Raw genomic sequence first — 21,648 nt, 5'->3', positions numbered from 1 at the left:
TGACACAATGCAGTCTATTCAAGGTCAGATTGCACACTGTTCCTGCAACATTTCTACAGGTGGAGCGCTATAATACAATTGTAACAGAATATAACAAAATAGTATTATCACAAAAGTAAAACATGATACTTAAGTAAACTGTTAGATGGTCCTGAAGAGCTTCATTTGAGAATACAATTTATCTTCCTCTTCTTTTTCCTCAAAATATCAGGGTATTATAAAATAGAAAAAAACAAACATCGCACACACTGTGTGATACGATTTTAAATATCTCCCCCTCTGTAGTTCCACTCACAGATTAAAATACTGCTCAGTTTATCGGCTTGTCTTTTTTTCTTTTCTTTTTTCAGATCCCAACCTCCAACATATAGTAGATGGTGCTGGCTCATACCGTAGAAAGCACAAGGGAAATACGATATAGTGTAACACGTTTTTAATCATATAAAATTGAAAAAGATTAAAAAAGGCCTACTCTTAGCTGTGGTGACTACTCTCACGAGAGTCACCACAGCTAAAAAATGACTTTTTCTCACTTTTGCTAAAAATAATGAAAAAAACCTGCTAAATAGATTATACTGTTTGTCTTGAGTTTTGTTTAGAAATACCCAATGTTTTTTTTGTTGTTGTTGCCTTTTTGTGCACATTATTTTCCCCCCATGGTATGAGGGCATAAATTGAATTGACATAAATTGACATAATATTTTGGAGGGCTTAATGGCATTATTGGGATTTTAAAAAGTGAATGGCAGCGGTGGGAATCGAACCCACACTCTCATTGAGACTGGAGCCCGCCTCCTCCAGTGCCGTCTACCAGTAGGCCACGCTGCCTTACATCAACTGTCACTTCTGGTTGTCATTTAGTACCTTCCTGTGTCTTGTGAACGATCAGTGCAGACGTGTATATATATATATATATATATATATATATATATATATATATATATATATATATAGATAGATAGATATATATCTATATATATATATATATAGATATATATATATATATATATATATATATATCTATATATATATATATATATATATATATATATATATATATATATATATATGCACAATGTCTATCCCTCACATGCTTAAACTCCTTCACTCTATTAACCTCTACCACTTCTGTTGCAAGGCTATTCCATGCATCCACAACCTTTGTAAAGTAATATTTCCTGATTTGCCCCTCTAATTTAAATCTATGTCCTTTGGTTTTGGTAGTTTCTCTTCTTTAAAATATACTCTCCTCTAGGGCTGAAACAACGAATCGATAAAATCGATAATAATCGATAACGGAAATCGTTGTCGACGATTTCCGTTATCGATTAATCGAGTGATCGATTCGTTGTTGGAGCACTCGGCTCCTTTTACTTACCTCCGCGAGCGTTCCCCGCTTCTGCTACACGCTCTGCAGTCTCCGCCTTCTTTCAGCTACGTGACGGATGTGACGCGTTCCGGAGGTAAGTATTCTTCATGTCTATGTGCGATTCGCTCTGTACGAGTGGCTCCATTTGCACAGAGCGATTCGCGGGGGTGGGGGTCCACGGCGGGGTGGGGGTCCACGGCGGGGTGGGGGTCCACGGCGGGGTGGGGGTGGGGTTTCAGGGGATGCAGGGCAGGGTGTGAGTGTGGGTGCAGAGCAGAGTGGGGGTGGGGGGGCAGGCCAGGGTAGGTGACTGGGTGCAGGGCAGAGTGGGGGTGGGTGGGGCAGGGCAGGGTAGGTGACTGAGTGCAGGGCAGGGTGTGAGTGTGGGTGCAGGGCAGAGTGGGGGTGGGGGTGCAGGGCAGAGTGGGGGTGGGGGGGCAGGGCAGGAGACTGGGTGCAGGGCAGAGTGGGGATGCAGGGCAGAGTGGGAGACTGGGTGCAGGGCAGAGTGGGAGACTGGGTGCAGGGCAGAGTGGGGGTGGGGATGCAGGGCAGGGTGTGAGTGTGGGTGCAGGGCAGAGTGGATGCAGGGCAGAGTGTGGGGGCAGGGCAGAATGTGGGGGCAGGGCTGGGTGCAGGGCAGAGTTGGAGACTGGGTGCAGGGGCACAGTGCAAAGTGCTGGGTGCAAAGTGCCAGGGCTGGGTGCAAAGTGCTGGGTGCAAAGTGCCAGGGCTGGGGCAAAGTGCTGGGTGCAAAGTGCTGGGTGCAAAGTGCTGAGTGCTGGGGCAAAGTGCTGGGTGCTGGGTGCAGGGTGCAAAGTGCTGGGTGCAAAGTGCTGGGTGCAAAGTGCTGGGTGCTGGGTGCAAAGTGCCAGGGCTGGGGCAAACTGCTGGGTGCAAAGTGCTGAGTGCTGGGTGCAAAGTGCCAGGGCTGGGTGCAAAGTGCTGGGTGCAAAGTGCTGGGTGCAAAGTGGTGGGTGCAAAGTGCTGGGTGCAAAGTGCTGGGTGCAAGGTGCAAAGTGCTGGGTGCAAAGTGCCAGGGCTGGGGCAAAGTTTCTTGAACAGTAATAGTCCACCTCTTTTCAGAATGTTTGGGGTTATTTTGTTTCATAAATATTGTGTTTGGGTTCTTGTACTTTGAAAATATTGTTTTTTATTACATCATAACAAAATAAGAATGTTAATGTAAATTTTAAGTTGTTTTTTAACATCCGGTTCATTAAATTATTTTAAATAAACGAAAAATTTGCATATTGTTTTTTTTATCCGATTAATCGATTAATCGAAAAAATAATCGGCCAACTAATCGATTATTTAAATAATTGTTAGTTGCAGCCCTACTCTCCTCCTTTATCTGGCTGATTCCCTTTATGTATTTACATGTTTTTAATCACATACCGCCCAAACCCCTTTCCTTTCATACAGACCCAACCTCAACATCAACTATTTTATGCATTCCCCTTGGGTTTTTATGCCCCAGGGGCATTATCTTGCACTTATCCACATAAAACACCAGTTGCCACGGCTCCTGAGTGTTTTTATAGTTTACCTAAATCATTTGGCATTTGGCTTAGCCCTCCAGGAACATTAATATAGCAAAAATACACATATAATTAACTTTATATGCCTGTGTGTTTGATTCCATACACGTGTTAGCAAAGGTGTGCGGCTGAAACACCTAAACTCAATAATTATGAGGGGTGTCCCAATCCCTAGAAGGTAGAAGGTAAGCAGGCATTGCAAGAGTGAGAATCTGACTATACACACCTAGAACTCTGGAGCTCAGACCCTGAGTGTTCCAGGTGTCGGCGGGATAGGCAGTGGTATTAAGCTATGGGGTTTGCATATAACGACCAATACTAGTACAAAGGGTGATATCCATAATCATTAGTATTAAAAACCATAAGTGTACCTACAACATTAACATGTTCAGTGAAGCAAGCATGTAGGGTCTGAAGACAATTTTGTTTCAAAGATGTATTTTGTTCTGAAACAACTTCAAAGGAACAGTGTGTCTTACAGCACTTTCTTTCTTTGCTTGGCGTTTAAAAAGAGGGTGTGGGTAACTGGGTGATATATTATTTGGGCAAGAGTGAGATCAAGGTTCTTTTTATGAGCTAAGAAATCCTAGTACAATAAAGTATGAAGAAAATGGAACTAATCCTCAAAAGAACCAAAGTAAGCAGATGTCTTGTCAAGTTTGTACATAACCATAGTTTATGAACCTCCTAAGAGACTGTAAGCTCACAAGACCAGGGATCTCTTTTCCTTCTTTACCAGATTCCTGAAATACATACATCGCCTACATAGCCGTGGTGACTACTCTCACGAGAGTCACTAACAATGCATAGAGTCTGTCTCTAGCAACGGTTTGCTCTTTAAAGACAAAATCTTTTTGTTTTGTCTTTTAAAATCATCATGGAATGTTGACAACGCTTTATAGAATGTTACTTACATAAAAATATATGGTTTTTAGTAATTAGCTAAAAGCTTCCAATGTTAAGCTTACCTCTGCTGCCCACTTCTGTAATGTCCTTTGTCTCTGTTGTGGTTGGTCAAACTGGTGACCAACAGTGCAGGCACCGGCAGTGCATATACCTGTTTGGATTAACACAGAAAGTGGGTGACAAAGACGGTTTCCTTAGCTTTTGCAGAACTAATCCAGGAGTCCTGGTCAACGGAGCTGATACCAAGGAGAAATATAAGAAGAAGAGAAGAAGTGGAGCTGGCTGAAAGAAGACGCGTTGGGGCCAGCGGACAAGGTAGAGCAACTTTTTTCTTATTTAGAAAGAACTATTCATTAACAATGATTATGAGAATAGTCAAAGCTTTTTTTTCTTTATCATTTTAAATATTGGCTGAATGGGTGAGGTGGTGGCCACGATGGGGTCCTGCTTGGTGCATAATGTCCCTCTTGTGTAGCAGAGTTAGTCGTTTACAAGATAGAAATTATCAGGAAAGACTAAAGTATCTTAATATATATATATATATATATAGCTTGGAGTAAAGAAGATGATCGGAGATGCAATAGAAGCATTTAAATACTTAAAAGGGAATTAACAAAGTAGAAGAGGCAAGCTTATTTAAAAGGAAGAACAATGTTAGAACAACAGGTCATAGTCTAAACCTAGAGGGTCTGAGGCTTAGGGGCAATTTAAGTGTCAAGTTAACCCTTTAAGGCTGAAGACTCGTGGGGTTATGTTTGAGTGTGGGAGTAGGGCACTTTAGGATTTCTGGGGAGACTCCTTACCTGCTTGCCCAGTCCCTTGTCTGGGGAGCACAGGGTGAACGGAAAACCCCGTCTGGTCTGTTGGAACCAGACTCCCATGCACTAGCCGGCCATGGGGGGTCTGCAAGCCAGGAAACACTCGATGCGCCTGACCGGGACCTAGCCACAAATTCATGGAACTGTGCGGCAGCTAGGGACCGCGGCGATGCCTGCCGACAATTGGAACAGCGTCGTTACGGATGCTCTTTTGAGGGTACATTAAGCTTGTGGTGGGCAATACTTGGTGATGGTTACAGAGAGGGAGCTCGTTTGGGAACCGTGGTTTAATTACCAATTTCTAGGACTGGGGTCTACCCAGCAGCGGCTGTGGTACTCTGCCCGGCTACCGCATGGACTATTCCCTGGCGTGGTCCTCGCTTTGATATCAAGTTGGTTGCATTTTTGTTCCCGATCCTTGGCGTTGCTGACCTTCCTTTTGCTCAGCGATTCGAATTTGTTTCCGTCCTGTGTATGACCCAGTCCGCCTGACTACGCGCTCTAGAATTTAACCCCTGTTCATCTGACTAGCCATCTAGTGTATGACCTTTGGCCCGCCTGACGTCCCGCTCTGGTTGTGATTCTGAGCTTGACTACATTTGTTTTTTTTTGGGGGTTTCACTAATTTAGCGAATCGTGCCCCAGACACGATTTTCCCATTCTCTGTGGTATTCGCGCCGTTTCAGAAACTTCACCTGGCATACTCAAGAACTATCATTTTAACATATTTATCTACTTATTCTGGAGCCTCCTCACTGTTAGGATCATCGGTACCCTGGTGGACGTTACTTGGGGTTTTTCCACTTGTACTGTTTTGCTGGGAGAAGAACTTTTGCGGCGAGTTCTCCGGCAAACGGTAGACGAGACAAGAACAATAGTACGGGTGCCGGCATTGTAAATACCCGTCTGGATCTGTGTCACACAGAAAGTTGGTGACAAAGGTGTTCCTTTTGCTATTGTCATTGAACACATTCAGCTAACGACTGTGTTTGCTTTAGTTTTAATAGATGTGTTAAATGAGTTAGATGTGTTTTTGCAATAAATAACTAAAACATTTGATGTCTATTTCACAGTAACACCAAATTTCAATGACATAAAATCAAATTGGTAGTCCAAAAGTAAGTTTCATTAGCACAGAATTGTAGACTTTTTGGAATAATACCATTTTAACTAAAGGTGATAGTAATTTGAAAGAATTACTCATAGACAGCAACAATTATGAGAACAAACCTTTTTATTTAATAGTAAACATTGTATGGATAGTTTAAAGATGGAGCTGCCTCTGGACTCACGAAGAGTCATTCTTCAGCACGGAGGAAAGAAAAAACCTTGTTTTATTGAAGGAAATCTCTGGGAAGCCATGGCTCGAAGAACTGCCCCTCCCTCTGGGCACTAAGAGGCTAACTCTGACTAGTACTAAAATGTAAAGAATTTTTTTCTTAAAATGTCATAGCAACAAGAAATACATAGACATGTTGACAGTCTTCAAATCTGTTGATGGAAAGCTGACGCTCTGCGGATCTCTTTGCCGGGGAGCCGACACTCCGCAGATCATTTTGCCAGGTAGCCAGCTGTCTTGAGATGGTCCTTCAAAAGAGTTTGCGGTGTGTGTGTGTGTGGAGAGCCAGCGTAACATATGAGACTTCTACTATGATGACACAATGATAGCTGGCAGGAGAGGTTCCATTGGTCACAAAGCACGGTGAAGCATATAACTAAATACTACAGCTTTATTTAAAAAAACAAAATTTGCAAATGTAAATCACAAAGATGCTAATCCATTAATTTTATTGAAAAGATTACATTTTACATTTCCTTTTAAGTGACATTTTAATGTGATATTTGAAACTATGAGGATTTACCTTTTTACTTTTAATTTGAGGCCCCCTGGTGTTGAAGATGTGAGAGGAGACCAAGTGAAATGTGGGAAGGGAGAGCTAAACAGATATGCTTGGTGGTTTGGAGATGTCTTTCCATGCATATATGTTTCTTTTTAGTAAACCCCATGGAATAACTTTATGAAGTGTACTAAACAGCATTCAATGGAGGGTGGACCCTAAAGGTCAGAAAGGAGTTGTTTTGCTTTTTTTCAAGAGTTATAGAGCATCCCTTTCCTTTAGTTTGCTCCTTGTTGGAGTCCCTTCCTGAGCATAATCGCTTGACACAATGCAGTCTATTCAAGGTCAGATTGCACACTGTTCCTGCAACATTTCTACAGGTGGAGCACTATGATACAATTGTAACAGAATATAACAAAATAGTATTATCACAAAAGTAAAACATGATACTTAAGTAAACTGTTAGATGGTCCTGAAGAGCTTCATTTGAGAATACAATTTATCTTCCTCTTCTTTTTCCTCAAAATATCAGGGTATTATAAAATAGAAAAAAACAAACATCGCACACACTGTGTGATACGATCTTAAATACACAATCTCCCCGTCTGTAGTTCCACTCACAGATTAAAATACTGCTCAGTATATCGGCTTGTCTTTTTTTCTTTTCTTTTTTCAGATCCCAACCTCCAACATATAGTAGATGGCGCTGGCTCATACCGTAGAAAGCACAAGGGAAATACGATATAGTGTAACACGTTTTTAATCATATAAAATTGAAAAAGATTAAAAAAGGCCTACTCTTAGCTGTGGTGACTACTCTCACGAGAGTCACCACAGCTAAAAAATGACTTTTTCTCACTTTTGCTAATAATAATGAAAAAAACCTGCTATATAGATTATACTGTTTGTCTTGAGTTTTGTATAGAAATACCCAATGTTTTTTTTGTTGTTGTTGCCTTTTTGTGCACATTATTTCCCCCCCATGGTATGAGGGCATAAATTGAATTGACATAAATTGACATAATATTTTGGAGGGCTTAATGGCATTATTGGGATTTTAAAAAGTGAATGGCAGCGGTGGGAATCGAACCCACGCTCTCATTGAGACTGGAGCCCGCCTCCTCCAGTGCCGTCTACCAGTAGGCCACGCTGCCTTACATCAACTGTCACTTCTGGTTGTCATTTAGTACCTTCCTGTGTCTTGTGAACGATCAGTGCAGACATGTATATATATATATATATATATATATATATATATATATCTATATATATATATAGATATATCTATATATCTATATATATATAGATATATAGATATATCTATATATATATATATATATATATATATATATATATATATATATATATATATATGCACAATGTCTATCCCTCACATGCTTAAACTCCTTCACTCTATTAACCTCTACCACTTCTGTTGCAAGGCTATTCCATGCATCCACAACCTTTGTAAAGTAATATTTCCTGATTTGCCCCTCTAATTTAAATCTATGTCCTTTGGTTTTGGTAGTTTCTCTTCTTTTAAATATACTCTCCTCCTTTATCTGGCTGATTCCCTTTATGTATTTCCATGTTTTTAATCACATACCGCCCAAACCCCTTTCCTTTCATACAGACCCAACCTCAACATCAACTATTTTATGCATTCCCCTTGGGTTTTTATGCCCCAGGGGCATTATCTTGCACTTATCCACATAAAACACCAGTTGCCACGGCTCCTGAGTGTTTTTATAGTTTACCTAAATCATTTGGAATTTGGCTTAGCCCTCCAGGAACAGTAATATAGCAAAAATACACATATAATTAACTTTATATGCCTGTGTGTTTGATTCCATACACGTGTTAGCAAAGGTGTGCGGCTGAAACACCTAAACTCAATAATTAGGAGGGGTGTCCCAATCCCTAGAAGGTAGAAGGTAAGCAGGCATTGCAAGAGTGAGAATCTGACTATACACACCTAGAACCCTGGAGCTCAGACCCTGAGTGTTCCAGGTATCGGCGGGATAGGCAGTGGTATTAAGCTATGGGGTTTGCATATAACGACCAATACTAGTACAAAGGGTGATATCCATAATCATTAGTATTAAAAACCATAAGTGTACCTACAGCATTAATATGTTCAGTGAAGCAAGCATGTAGGATCTGAAGACAATTTAGTTTCAAAGATGTATTTTGTTCTGAAACAACTTCAAAGGAACAGTGTGTCTTACAGCACTTTCTTTCTTTGCTTGGTGTTTAAAAAGAGGGTGTGGGTAACTGGGTGATATATTATTTGGGCAAGAGTGAGATCAAGGTTCTTTTTATGAGCTAAGAAATCCTAGTACAATAAAGTATGAAGAAAATGGAACTAATCCTCAAAAGAACCAAAGTAAGCAGATGGCTTGTCAAGTTTGTACATAACCATAGTTTATGAACCTCCTAAGAGACTGTAAGCTCACAAGACCAGGGATCTCTTTTCCTTCTTTACCAGATTCCTGAAATACATACATCGCCTACATAGCCGTGGTGACTACTCTCACGAGAGTCACTAACAATGCATAGAGTCCGTCTCTAGCAAAGGTTTGCTCTTTAAAGACAAAATCTTTTTGTTTTGTTTTTTAAAATCCTCATGGAATGTTGACAACGCTTTATAGAATGTTACTTACATAAAAATATATGGTTTTTAGTAATTAGCTAAAAGCTTCCAATGTTAAGCTTACCTCTGCTGCCCACTTCTGTAATGTCCTTTGTCTCTGTTGTGGTTGGTCAAACTGGTGACCAACAGTGCAGGCACCGGCAGTGCATATACCTGTTTGGATTAACACAGAAAGTGGGTGACAAAGACGGTTTCCTTAGCTTTTGCAGAACTAATCCAGGAGTCCTGGTCAACGGAGCTGATACCAAGGAGAAATATAAGAAGAAGAGAAGAAGTGGAGCTGGCTGAAAGAAGACGCGTTGGGGCCAGCGGACAAGGTAGAGCAACTTTTTTCTTATTTAGAAAGAACTATTCATTAACAATGATTATGAGAATAGTCAAAGCTTTTTTTTCTTTATCATTTTAAATATTGGCTGAATGGGTGAGGTGGTGGCCACGATGGGGTCCTGCTTGGTGCATAATGTCCCTCTTGTGTAGCAGATTTAGTCGTTTACAAGATAGAAATTATCAGGAAAGACTAAAGTATCTTAATATATATATATATATATATATATATATATATATATATATATAGCTTGGAGTAAAGAAGATGATCGGAGATGCAATAGAAGCATTTAAATACTTAAAAGGGAATTAACAAAGTAGAAGAGGCAAGCTTATTTAAAAGGAAGAACAATGTTAGGACAACAGGTCATAGTCTAAACCTAGAGGGTCTGAGGCTTAGGGGCAATTTAAGTGTCAAGTTAACCCTTTAAGGCTGAAGACTCGTGGGGTTATGTTTGAGTGTGGGAGTAGGGCACTTTAGGATTTCTGGGATTTCTAGGACTGGGGTCTACCCAGCAGCGGCTGCGGTACTCTGCCCGGCTACCGCATGGACTATTCCCTGGCGTGGTCCTCGCTTTGATATCAAGTTGGTTGCATTTTTGTTCCCGACCCTTGGCGTTGCTGACCTTCCTTTTGCTCAGCGATTCGAATTTGTTTCCGTCCTGTGTATGACCCGGTCCGCCTGACTACGCGCTCTGGAATTTAACCCCTGTTCATCTGACTAGCCATCTAGTGTATGACCTTTGGCCCGCCTGACGTCCCGCTCTGGTTGTGATTCTGAGCTTGACTACATTTGTTTTTTTTGGGGTTTCACTAATTTAGCGAATCGTGCCCCAGACACGATTTTCCCATTCTCTGTGGTATTCGTGCCGTTTCAGAAACTTCACCTGGCATACTCAAGAACTATCATTTTAACATATTTATCTACTTATTCTGGAGCCTCCTCACTGTTAGGATCATCGGTACCCTGGTGGACGTTACTTGGGGTTTTTCCACTTGTACTGTTTTGCTGGGAGAAGAACTTTTGCGGCGAGTTCTCCGGCAAACGGTAGACGAGACAAGAACAATAGTACGGGTGCCGGCATTGTAAATACCCGTCTGGATCTGTGTCACACAGAAAGTTGGTGACAAAGGTGTTCCTTTTGCTATTATCATTGAACACACTCAGTTAACGACTGTGTTTGCTTTAGTTTTAATAGATGTGTTAAATGAGTTAGATGTGTTTTTACAATAAATAACTAAAACATTTGATGTCTATTTCACAGTAACACCAAATTTCAATGACATAAAATCAAATTGGTATTCCAAAAATAAGTTTCATTAGCACAGCATTGTAGACTTTTTGGAATAATACCATTTTAACTAAAGGTGATAGTAATTTGAAAGAATTACTCATAGACAGCAACAATTATGAGAACAAACCTTTTTATTTAATAGTAAACATTGTATGGATAGTTTAAAGATGGAGCTGCCTCTGGACTCACGAAGAGTCATTCTTCAGCACGGAGGAAAGAAAAAACCTTGTTTTATTGAAGGAAATCTCTGGGAAGCCATGGCTCGAAGAACTGCCCCTCCCTCTGGGCACTAAGAGGCTAACTCTGACTAGTACTAAAATGTAAAGAATTTTTTTCTTAAAATGTCATAGCAACAAGAAATACATAGACATGTTGACAGTCTTCAAATCTGTTGATGGAAACCTGACGCTCTGCGGATCTCTTTGCCGGGGAGCCGACACTCCGCAGATCATTTTGCCAGGTAGCCAGCTGTCTTGAGATGGTCCTTCAAAAGTGTTTGCGGTGTGTGTGTGTGTGTGTGTGGAGAGCCAGCGTAACATATGAGACTTCTACTATGATGACACAATGATAGCTGGCAGGAGAGGTTCCATTGGTCACAAAGCACGGTGAAGCATATAACTAAATACTACAGCTTTATTTAAAAAAACAAAATTTGCAAATGTAAATCACAAAGATGCTAATCCATTAATTTTATTGAAAAGATTACATTTTACATTTCCTTTTAAGTGACATTTTAATGTGATATTTGAAACTATGAGGATTTACCTTTTTACTTTTAATTTGAGGCCCCCTGGTGTTGAAGATGTGAGAGGAGACCAAGTGAAATGTGGGAAGGGAGAGCTAAACAGATATGCTTGGTGGTTTGGAGATGTCTTTCCATGCATATATGTTTCTTTTTAGTAAACCCCATGGAATAACTTTATGAAGTGTACTAAACAGCATTCAATGGAGGGTGGACCCTAATGGTCAGAAAGGAGTTGTTTTGCTTTTCTTCAAGAGTTATAGAGCATCCCTTTCCTTTAGTTTGCTCCTTGTTGGAGTCCCTTCCTGAGCATAATCGCTTGACACAATGCAGTCTATTCAAGGTCAGATTGCACACTGTTCATGCAACATTTCTACAGGTGGAGCGCTATGATACAATTGTAACAGAATATAACAAAATAGTATTATCACAAAAGTAAAACATGATACTTAAGTAAACTGTTAGATGGTCCTGAAGAGCTTCATTTGAGAATACAATTTATCTTCCTCTTCTTTTTCCTCAAAATATCAGGGTATTATAAAATAGAAAAAAACAAACATCGCACACACTGTGTGATACGATTTTAAATACACAATCTCCCCCTCTGTAGTTCCACTCACAGATTAAAATACTGCTCAGTATATCGGCTTGTCTTTTTTTCTTTTCTTTTTTCAGATCCCAACCTCCAACATATAGTAGATGGCGCTGGCTCATACCGTAGAAAGCACAAGGGAAATACGATATAGTGTAACACGTTTTTAATCATATAAAATTGAAAAAGATTAAAAAAGGCCTACTCTTAGCTGTGGTGACTACTCTCACGAGAGTCACCACAGCTAAAAAATGACTTTTTCTCACTTTTGCTAAAAATAATGAAAAAAACCTGCTAAATAGATTATACTGTTTGTCTTGAGTTTTGTTTAGAAATACCCAATGTTTTTTTTGTTGTTGTTGCCTTTTTGTGCACATTATTTTCCCCCCATGGTATGAGGGCATAAATTGAATTGACATAAATTGACATAATATTTTGGAGGGCTTAATGGCATTATTGGGATTTTAAAAAGTGAATGGCAGCGGTGGGAATCGAACCCACGCTCTCATTGAGACTGGAGCCCGCCTCCTCCAGTGCCGTCTACCAGTAGGCCACGCTGCCTTACATCAACTGTCACTTCTGGTTGTCATTTAGTACCTTCCTGTGTCTTGTGAACGATCAGTGCAGACATGTATATATATATATATATATATATATATATATATATCTATATATATATAGATATATCTATATATATATAGATATATATATATATCTATATATATATATATATATATATATATAGATATATATATATATGCACAATGTCTATCCCTCACATGCTTAAACTCCTTCACTCTATTAACCTCTACCACTTCTGTTGCAAGGCTATTCCATGCATCCACAACCTTTATAAAGTAATATTTCCTGATTTGCCCCTCTAATTTAAATCTATGTCCTTTGGTTTTGGTAGTTTCTCTTTTTTAAATATACTCTCCTCCTTTATCTGGCTGATTCCCTTTATGTATTTACATGTTTTTAATCACATACCGCCCAAACCCCTTTCCTTTCATACAGACCCAACCTCAACATCAACTATTTTATGCATTCCCCTTGGGTTTTTATGCCCCAGGGGCATTATCTTGCACTTATCCACATAAAACACCAGTTGCCACGGCTCCTGAGTGTTTTTATAGTTTACCTAAATCATTTGGCATTTGGCTTAGCCCTCCAGGAACATTAATATAGCAAAAATACACATATAATTAACTTTATATGCCTGTGTGTTTGATTCCATACACGTGTTAGCAAAGGTGTGCGGCTGAAACACCTAAACTCAATAATTAGGAGGGGTGTCCCAATCCCTAGAAGGTAGAAGGTAAGCAGGCATTGCAAGAGTGAGAATCTGACTATACACACCTAGAACCCTGGAGCTCAGACCCTGAGTGTTCCAGGTATCGGCGGGATAGGCAGTGGTATTAAGCTATGGGGTTTGCATATAACGACCAATACTAGTACAAAGGGTGATATCCATAATCATTAGTATTAAAAACCATAAGTGTACCTACAGCATTAATATGTTCAGTGAAGCAAGCATGTAGGATCTGAAGACAATTTAGTTTCAAAGATGTATTTTGTTCTGAAACAACTTCAAAGGAACAGTGTGTCTTACAGCACTTTCTTTCTTTGCTTGGCGTTTAAAAAGAGGGTGTGGGTAACAGGGTGATATATTATTTGGGCAAGAGTGAGATCAAGGTTCTTTTTATGAGCTAAGAAATCCTAGTACAATAAAGTATGAAGAAAATGGAACTAATCCTCAAAAGAACCAAAGTAAGCAGATGGCTTGTCAAGTTTGTACATAACCATAGTTTATGAACCTCCTAAGAGACTGTAAGCTCACAAGACCAGGGATCTCTTTTCCTTCTTTACCAGATTCCTGAAATACATACATCGCCTACATAGCCGTGGTGACTACTCTCACGAGAGTCACTAACAATGCATAGAGTTCGTCTCTAGCAAAGGTTTGCTCTTTAAAGACAAAATCTTTTTGTTTTGTTTTTTAAAATCCTCATGGAATGTTGACAACGCTTTATAGAATGTTACTTACATAAAAATATATGGTTTTTAGTAATTAGCTAAAAGCTTCCAATGTTAAGCTTACCTCTGCTGCCCACTTCTGTAATGTCCTTTGTCTCTGTTGTGGTTGGTCAAACTGGTGACCAACAGTGCAGGCACCGGCAGTGCATATACCTGTTTGGATTAACACAGAAAGTGGGTGACAAAGACGGTTTCCTTAGCTTTTGCAGAACTAATCCAGGAGTCCTGGTCAACGGAGCTGATACCAAGGAGAAATATAAGAAGAAGAGAAGAAGTGGAGCTGGCTGAAAGAAGACGCGTTGGGGCCAGCGGACAAGGTAGAGCAACTTTTTTCTTATTTAGAAAGAACTATTCATTAACAATGATTATGAGAATAGTCAAAGCTTTTTTTTCTTTATCATTTTAAATATTGGCTGAATGGGTGAGGTGGTGGCCACGATGGGGTCCTGCTTGGTGCATAATGTCCCTCTTGTGTAGCAGATTTAGTCGTTTACAAGATAGAAATTATCAGGAAAGACTAAAGTATCTTAATATATATATATATATATATATATATATAGCTTGGAGTAAAGAAGATGATCGGAGATGCAATAGAAGCATTTAAATACTTAAAAGGGAATTAACAAAGTAGAAGAGGCAAGCTTATTTAAAAGGAAGAACAATGTTAGGACAACAGGTCATAGTCTAAACCTAGAGGGTCTGAGGCTTAGGGGCAATTTAAGTGTCAAGTTAACCCTTTAAGGCTGAAGACTCGTGGGGTTATGTTTGAGTGTGGGAGTAGGGCACTTTAGGATTTCTGGGGAGACTCCTTACCTGCTTGCCCAGTCCCTTGTCTGGGGAGCACAGGGTGAACGGAAAACCCCGTCTGGTCTGTTGGAACCAGACTCCCATGCACTAGCCGGCCATGGGGGGTCTGCAAGCCAGGAAACACTCGATGCGCCTGACCGGGACCTAGCCACAAATTCATGGAACTGTGCGGCAGCTAGGGACCCCGGCGATGCCTGCCGACAATTGGAACAGCGTCGTTACGGATGCTCTTTTGAGGGTACATTAAGCTTGTGGTGGGCAATACTTGGTGATGGTTACAGAGAGGGAGCTCGTTTGGGAACCGTGGTTTAATTACCAATTTCTAGGACTGGGGTCTACCCAGCAGCGGCTGTGGTACTCTGCCCGGCTACCGCATGGACTATTCCCTGGCGTGGTCCTCGCTTTGATATCAAGTTGGTTGCATTTTTGTTCCCGATCCTTGGCGTTGCTGACCTTCCTTTTGCTCAGCGATTCGAATTTGTTTCCGTCCTGTGTATGACCCGGTCCGCCTGACTACGCGCTCTGGAATTTAACCCCTGTTCATCTGACTAGCCATCTAGTGTATGACCTTTGGCCCGCCTGACGTCCCGCTCTGGTTGTGATTCTGAGCTTGACTACATTTGTTTTTTTTGGGGTTTCACTAATTTAGCGAATCGTGCCCCAGACACGATTTTCCCATTCTCTGTGGTATTCGCGCCGTTTCAGAAACTTCACCTGGCATACTCAAGAACTATCATTTTAACATATTTATCTACTTATTCTGGAGCCTCCTCACTGTTAGGATCATCGGTACCCTGGTGGACGTTACTTGGGGTTTTTCCACTTGTACTGTTTTGCTGGGAGAAGAACTTTTGCGGCGAGTTCTCCGGCAAACGGTAGACGAGACAAGAACAATAGTACGGGTGCCGGCATTGTAAATACCCGTCTGGATCTGTGTCACACAGAAAGTTGGTGACAAAGGTGTTCCTTTTGCTATTGTCATTGAACACATTCAGCTAACGACTGTGTTTGCTTTAGTTTTAATAGATGTGTTAAATGAGTTAGATGTGTTTTTACAATAAATAACTAAAACATTTGATGTCTATTTCACAGTAACACCAAATTTCAATGACATAAAATCAAATTGGTAGTCCAAAAGTAAGTTTCATTAGCACAGCATTGTAGACTTTTTGGAATAATACCATTTTAACTAAAGGTGATAGTAATTTGAAAGAATTACTCATAGACAGCAACAATTATGAGAACAAACCTTTTTATTTAATAGTAAACATTGTATGGATAGTTTAAAGATGGAGCTGCCTCTGGACTCACGAAGAGTCATTCTTCAGCACGGAGGAAAGAAAAAACCTTGTTTTATTGAAGGAAATCTCTGGGAAGCCATGGCTCGAAGAACTGCCCCTCCCTCTGGGCACTAAGAGGCTAACTCTGACTAGTACTAAAATGTAAAGAATTTTTTTCTTAAAATGTCATAGCAACAAGAAATACATAGACATGTTGACAGTCTTCAAATCTGTTGATGGAAACCTGACGCTCTGCGGATCTCTTTGCCGGGGAGCCGACACTCCGCAGATCATTTTGCCAGGTAGCCAGCTGTCTTGAGATGGTCCTTCAAAAGTGTTTGCGGTGTGTGTGTGTGTGGAGAGCCAGCGTAACATATGAGACTTCTACTATGATGACACAATGATAGCTGGCAGGAGAGGTTCCATTGGTCACAAAGCACGGTGAAGCATATAACTAAATACTACAGCTTTATTTAAAAAAACAAAATTTGCAAATGTAAATCACAAAGATGCTAATCCATTAATTTTATTGAAAAGATTACATTTTACATTTCCTTTTAAGTGACATTTTAATGTGATATTTGAAACTATGAGGATTTACCTTTTTACTTTTAATTTGAGGCCCCCTGGTGTTGAAGATGTGAGAGGAGACCAAGTGAAATGTGGGAAGGGAGAGCTAAACAGATATGCTTGGTGGTTTGGAGATGTCTTTCCATGCATATATGTTTCTTTTTAGTAAACCCCATGGAATAACTTTATGAAGTGTACTAAACAGCATTCAATGGAGGGTGGACCCTAAAGGTCAGAAAGGAGTTGTTTTGCTTTTTTTCAAGAGTTATAGAGCATCCCTTTCCTTTAGTTTGCTCCTTGTTGGAGTCCCTTCCTGAGCATAATCGCTTGACACAATGCAGTCTATTCAAGGTCAGATTGCACACTGTTCCTGCAACATTTCTACAGGTGGAGCGCTATGATACAATTGTAACAGAATATAACAAAATAGTATTATCACAAAAGTAAAACATGATACTTAAGTAAACTGTTAGATGGTCCTGAAGAGCTTCATTTGAGAATACAATTTATTTTCCTCTTCTTTTTCCTCAAAATATCAGGGTATTATAAAATAGAAAAAAACAAACATCGCACACACTGTGTGATACGATTTTAAATACACAATATCCCCCTCTGTAGTTCCACTCACAGATTAAAATACTGCTCAGTATATCGGCTTGTCTTTTTTTCTTTTCTTTTTTCAGATCCCAACCTCCAACATATAGTAGATGGCGCTGGCTCATACCGTAGAAAGCACAAGGGAAATACGATATAGTGTAACACGTTTTTAATCATATAAAATTGAAAAAGATTAAAAAAGGCCTACTCTTAGCTGTGGTGACTACTCTCACGAGAGTCACCACAGCTAAAAAATGACTTTTTCTCACTTTTGCTAAAAATAATGAAAAAAACCTGCTAAATAGATTATACTGTTTGTCTTGAGTTTTGTTTAGAAATACCCAATGTTTTTTTTGTTGTTGTTGCCTTTTTGTGCACATTATTTTCCCCCCATGGTATGAGGGCATAAATTGAATTGACATAAATTGACATAATATTTTGGAGGGCTTAATGGCATTATTGGGATTTTAAAAAGTAAATGGCAGCGGTGGGAATCGAACCCACGCTCTCATTGAGACTGGAGCCCGCCTCCTCCAGTGCCGTCTACCAGTAGGCCACGCTGCCTTACATCAACTGTCACTTCTGGTTGTCATTTAGTACCTTCCTGTGTCTTGTGAACGATCAGTGCAGACATGTATATATATATATATATATATATATATATATATATATATATCTATATATATATATATATCTATATATATATATATATCTATATATATATATATATAGATATATCTATATATATATAGATATATATATATATCTATATATATATATATATCTATATATATATATATATATCTATATATATATGCACAATGTCTATCCCTCACATGCTTAAACTCCTTCACTCTATTAACCTCTACCACTTCTGTTGCAAGGCTATTCCATGCATCCACAACCTTTGTAAAGTAATATTTCCTGATTTGCCCCTCTAATTTAAATATATGTCCTTTGGTTTTGGTAGTTTCTCTTCTTTTAAATATACTCTCCTCCTTTATCTGGCTGATTCCCTTTATGTATTTACATGTTTTTAATCACATACCGCCCAAACCCCTTTCCTTTCATACAGACCCAACCTCAACATCAACTATTTTATGCATTCCCCTTGGGTTTTTATGCCCCAGGGGCATTATCTTGCACTTATCCACATAAAACACCAGTTGCCACGGCTCCTGAGTGTTTTTATAGTTTACCTAAATCATTTGGCATTTGGCTTAGCCCTCCAGGAACATTAATATAGCAAAAATACACATATAATTAACTTTATATGCCTGTGTGTTTGATTCCATACACGTGTTAGCAAAGGTGTGCGGCTGAAACACCTAAACTCAATAATTAGGAGGGGTGTCCCAATCCCTAGAAGGTAGAAGGTAAGCAGGCATTGCAAGAGTGAGAATCTGACTATACACACCTAGAACCCTGGAGCTCAGACCCTGAGTGTTCCAGGTATCGGCGGGATAGGCAGTGGTATTAAGCTATGGGGTTTGCATATAACGACCAATACTAGTACAAAGGGTGATATCCATAATCATTAGTATTAAAAACCATAAGTGTACCTACAGCATTAATATGTTCAGTGAAGCAAGCATGTAGGATCTGAAGACAATTTAGTTTCAAAGATGTATTTTGTTCTGAAACAACTTCAAAGGAACAGTGTGTCTTACAGCACTTTCTTTCTTTGCTTGGCGTTTAAAAAGAGGGTGTGGGTAACTGGGTGATATATTATTTGGGCAAGAGTGAGATCAAGGTTCTTTTTATGAGCTAAGAAATCCTAGTACAATAAAGTATGAAGAAAATGGAACTAATCCTCAAAAGAACCAAAGTAAGCAGATGGCTTGTCAAGTTTGTACATAACCATAGTTTATGAACCTCCTAAGAGACTGTAAGCTCACAAGACCAGGGATCTCTTTTACTTCTTTACCAGATTCCTGAAATACATACATCGCCTACATAGCCGTGGTGACTACTCTCACGAGAGTCACTAACAATGCATAGAGTCCGTCTCTAGCAAAGGTTTGCTCTTTAAAGACAAAATCTTTTTGTTTTGTTTTTTAAAATCCTCATGGAATGTTGACAACGCTTTATAGAATGTTACTTACATAAAAATATATGGTTTTTAGTAATTAGCTAAAAGCTTCCAATGTTAAGCTTACCTCTGCTGCCCACTTCTGTAATGTCCTTTGTCTCTGTTGTGGTTGGTCAAACTGGTGACCAACAGTGCAGGCACCGGCAGTGCATATACCTGTTTGGATTAACACAGAAAGTGGGTGACAAAGACGGTTTCCTTAGCTTTTGCAGAACTAATCCAGGAGTCCTGGTCAACGGAGCTGATACCAAGGAGAAATATAAGAAGAAGAGAAGAAGTGGAGCTGGCTGAAAGAAGACGCGTTGGGGCCAGCGGACAAGGTAGAGCAACTTTTTTCTTATTTAGAAAGAACTATTCATTAACAATGATTATGAGAATAGTCAAAGCTTTTTTTTCTTTATCATTTTAAATATTGGCTGAATGGGTGAGGTGGTGGCCACGATGGGGTCCTGCTTGGTGCATAATGTCCCTCTTGTGTAGCAGATTTAGTCGTTTACAAGATAGAAATTATCAGGAAAGACTAAAGTATCTTAATATATATATATATATATATAGCTTGGAGTAAAGAAGATGATCGGAGATGCAATAGAAGCATTTAAATACTTAAAAGGGAATTAACAAAGTAGAAGAGGCAAGCTTATTTAAAAGGAAGAACAATGTTAGAACAACAGGTCATAGTCTAAACCTAGAGGGTCTGAGGCTTAGGGGCAATTTAAGTGTCAAGTTAACCCTTTAAGGCTGAAGACTCGTGGGGTTATGTTTGAGTGTGGGAGTAGGGCACTTTAGGATTTCTGGGGAGACTCCTTACCTGCTTGCCCAGTCCCTTGTCTGGGGAGCACAGGGTGAACGGAAAACCCCGTCTGGTCTGTTGGAACCAGACTCCCATGCACTAGCCGGCCATGGGGGGTCTGCAAGCCAGGAAACACTCGATGCGCCTGACCGGGACCTAGCCACAAATTCATGGAACTGTGCGGCAGCTAGGGACCGCGGCGATGCCTGCCGACAATTGGAACAGCGTCGTTACGGATGCTCTTTTGAGGGTACATTAAGCTTGTGGTGGGCAATACTTGGTGATGGTTACAGAGAGGGAGCTCGTTTGGGAACCGTGGTTTAATTACCAATTTCTAGGACTGGGGTCTACCCAGCAGCGGCTGTGGTACTCTGCCCGGCTACCGCATGGACTATTCCCTGGCGTGGTCCTCGCTTTGATATCAAGTTGGTTGCATTTTTGTTCCCGATCCTTGGCGTTGCTGACCTTCCTTTTGCTCAGCGATTCGAATTTGTTTCCGTCCTGTGTATGACCCGGTCCGCCTGACTACGCGCTCTGGAATTTAACCCCTGTTCATCTGACTAGCCATCTAGTGTATGACCTTTGGCCCGCCTGACGTCCCGCTCTGGTTGTGATTCTGAGCTTGACTACATTTGTTTTTTTTGGGGTTTCACTAATTTAGCGAATCGTGCCCCAGACACGATTTTCCCATTCTCTGTGGTATTCGCGCCGTTTCAGAAACTTCACCTGGCATACTCAAGAACTATCATTTTAACATATTTATCTACTTATTCTGGAGCCTCCTCACTGTTAGGATCATCGGTACCCTGGTGGACGTTACTTGGGGTTTTTCCACTTGTACTGTTTTGCTGGGAGAAGAACTTTTGCTGCGAGTTCTCCGGCAAACGGTAGACGAGACAAGAACAATAGTACGGGTGCCGGCATTGTAAATACCCGTCTGGATCTGTGTCACACAGAAAGTTGGTGACAAAGGTGTTCCTTTTGCTATTGTCATTGAACACACTCAGCTAACGACTGTGTTTGCTTTAGTTTTAATAGATGTGTTAAATGAGTTAGATGTGTTTTTACAATAAATAACTAAAACATTTGATGTCTATTTCACAGTAACACCAAATTTCAATGACATAAAATCAAATTGGTAGTCCAAAAGTAAGTTTCATTAGCACAGCATTGTAGACTTTTTGGAATAATACCATTTTAACTAAAGGTGATAGTAATTTGAAAGAATTACTCATAGACAGCAACAATTATGAGAACAAACCTTTTTATTTAATAGTAAACATTGTATGGATAGTTTAAAGATGGAGCTGCCTCTGGACTCACGAAGAGTCATTCTTCAGCACGGAGGAAAGAAAAAACCTTGTTTTATTGAAGGAAATCTCTGGGAAGCCATGGCT

Source organism: Spea bombifrons, chromosome 1 (assembly GCF_027358695.1).
Source record: "Spea bombifrons isolate aSpeBom1 chromosome 1, aSpeBom1.2.pri, whole genome shotgun sequence".
Taxonomy (NCBI): Eukaryota; Metazoa; Chordata; class Amphibia; order Anura; family Pelobatidae; genus Spea; species Spea bombifrons.
The sequence above is the reverse complement of the archived record's forward strand: the minus strand, read 5'-3'. Positions refer to the sequence as shown.